The sequence below is a fragment of the Pezoporus occidentalis genome, unplaced genomic scaffold (genome assembly GCF_034315485.1).
Source record: "Pezoporus occidentalis ecotype Australia unplaced genomic scaffold, CSIRO_AGI_Poc_V1 ctg3607, whole genome shotgun sequence".
Classification (NCBI taxonomy): Eukaryota; Metazoa; Chordata; class Aves; order Psittaciformes; family Psittacidae; genus Pezoporus; species Pezoporus occidentalis.
The window spans coordinates 1,611-3,931 of record NW_026915600.1 but is presented as its reverse complement, the minus strand read 5'-3'; the positions used below and the strand labels follow the sequence as shown (position 1 = coordinate 3,931).

The 2,321-nt window shown below is 49.3% G+C and overlaps 1 pseudogene; it reads right to left on the bottom strand.

The window, feature by feature from the left end:
- Nucleotides 1-449: 449 nt before the first annotated feature.
- LOC134169953 (olfactory receptor 14A16-like) lies at nt 450-1,572 on the bottom strand (annotated as a pseudogene).
- Between the last annotated feature and the right edge of the window lie 749 nt (nt 1,573-2,321).

Here is a 2,321-nt window from a genome sequence, read left to right as displayed (position 1 = left end):
TTAGCTAAAGGTGCCCAGGCATGCACACAGCAACACACAGCGAAAGGCAAATGCACATTCAGCAACTTGTTCTGCCAGACAAACATTGTTCTTTATCTTCGACCTAAGTTAGTCTAAAAGTACCTTAACCCTATGCTTTTCTTATATCAACCCCTCCCCCGCCCCCCCCCCCCCCCTTTTCTTTTACCTTTACAAATTCTTTTGCTATGTGACTCCATTTTGCTCAAGAGTTCTGGCCATTTTCAACTTGTTGTCTAATCTTCTGCCTTTAGCAGGCTTTGCAAACTCATACAGTTATAGCCACATAGCAACACCTATGATTTGTGAAAGCCAATACATTTATGTGTTTATCACAGCGGGAAGGAACAACCCCTCGCAGGAAAGAGAAGTGCTGGGTGGGTGATGATTTATTTCCCTTAAGTACAGTGAGAGCCCCCCACTGACACAAAGTCTGCAGGTCACACAAGATGGGCAGATACTGAAGTAGCAGGGGATGAAAATTGACATGTCTTAGAGGACAACATCACAAGTGGAAAAAGGAAAACAAATGTAAAGGAGGAAAGACAGACATGGCCTGTCATGACCTACACTTGGAGCCCTTTGCAGAGGAAAGCAGGCAGTGTATGGCTGCTGAAACACATCCAGTCATCAGCATCCCCAGAACATCCTTGAGCTCCTAGTTCCTCAGGCTGTAGAGGAGGGGGTTCACTGTTGGAGGCACCACCGAGTACAGCACGACACCACCAGATCTAGGGATGGGGAGGAGCTGGAGGGGTGCTTCAGGTAGGCAAATGTGCCAGTGCTGACAAAGAGGGAGACCACGGCCAGCTGAGGGAGGCACGTGGAAAAGGCTTTGTGGCATCCCTGCTCAGAGGGGATCCTCAGCACGGCCCTGAAGGTCTGCACATAGTACCCCACAGCGAAAACAAAACACCCACATGTTATAGAGGTACCAACCACAAGAAGCCCAGCTTTTCTGAGATATGATTCTGAGCAGGAGAGCTTGAGGATCTGGGAAAATTCACAGAAGAACTGCTCCACACATTGCCTTGGCAGAAAGGTAAAGAAAATGTATTAGCTGTTTGCAGCCCCGCACAGAGAAACCCACTGTCTCATGCAGCTGCTGCTATGTGGACACAAGCTCTGCTGCCCTGAAGGGTCCTGTAGTGCAGGGATTTGCAAATGGCCACGTAGTGGCCATAGGACATGACACTGAGAAGAGAAAATTCTGCTGAAATAAAAAAGACAAACAGAAGAACCTGTGCAGCACATCCCAGGTAGAAGATGGCCCCGGTGTTCTGGAGGGAATTGGCCATGGATTTAGGGACAATGGTAGAGGTGGAGCCCAGGTCCAGGAGGGAGGGGCTGAGGAGGAAGAAGTACATGGGGGTGTGGAGGTGCTGGTCGCAGGCTGTGCTGCTGCTGCTGAGGCCATTGCGCAGGAGCGCAGCCAGGAGTATGCCCAGGAAGAGCCAGAAGTTCCGGAGCTGCAGCTCCCGCTTGTCTGAGAATGGCAGGAGGAGGAGCTGGGTGATGGAGCTGCTGTTGGACATTTACTGCCTCTGGGCATGGGGCGCTGTCATCGGAGAAAAAGGCAGTGACAGGTTAGGACAGGAGGGATGTCCGATACAGAAGTTCAATTTACACACGACTCTGCTCCCACTGCCCAACCTACTCACCAAGAGTAAAAAAACATCAATGCTCAGGATCCTTCCCTAGCAGGTAAATGCTGCCTCAGTGTCTTTCAGAAGGACGCTCTGAAGAAGTGCTCAGAGGGACTGGAAATTGGAGCAGCATCACCCACCCAGCACTTCTCTTTCCTGCGAGGGGTTGTTCCTTCCCGCTGTGATAAACACATAAATGTATTGGCTTTCACAAATCATAGGTGTTGCTATGTGGCTATAACTGTATGAGTTTGCAAAGCCTGCTAAAGGCAGAAGATTAGACAACAAGTTGAAAATGGCCAGAACTCTTGAGCAAAATGGAGTCACATAGCAAAAGAATTTGTAAAGGTAAAAGAAAAGGGGGGGGGGGGGCGGGGGAGGGGTTGATATAAGAAAAGCATAGGGTTAAGGTACTTTTAGACTAACTTAGGTCGAAGATAAAGAACAATGTTTGTCTGGCAGAACAAGTTGCTGAATGTGCATTTGCCTTTCGCTGTGTGTTGCTGTGTGCATGCCTGGGCACCTTTAGCTAAAGTCCCCCTGTCACAGCGGCATGCTTGATGGAAAACTCCCGTGTTATCAGGACATTGCTAATGGTCTGCTGCTGTTACTGACTGGCATTTCTCCCCTCTTTGGTGAGGAAGGTAAAGGCAAGAG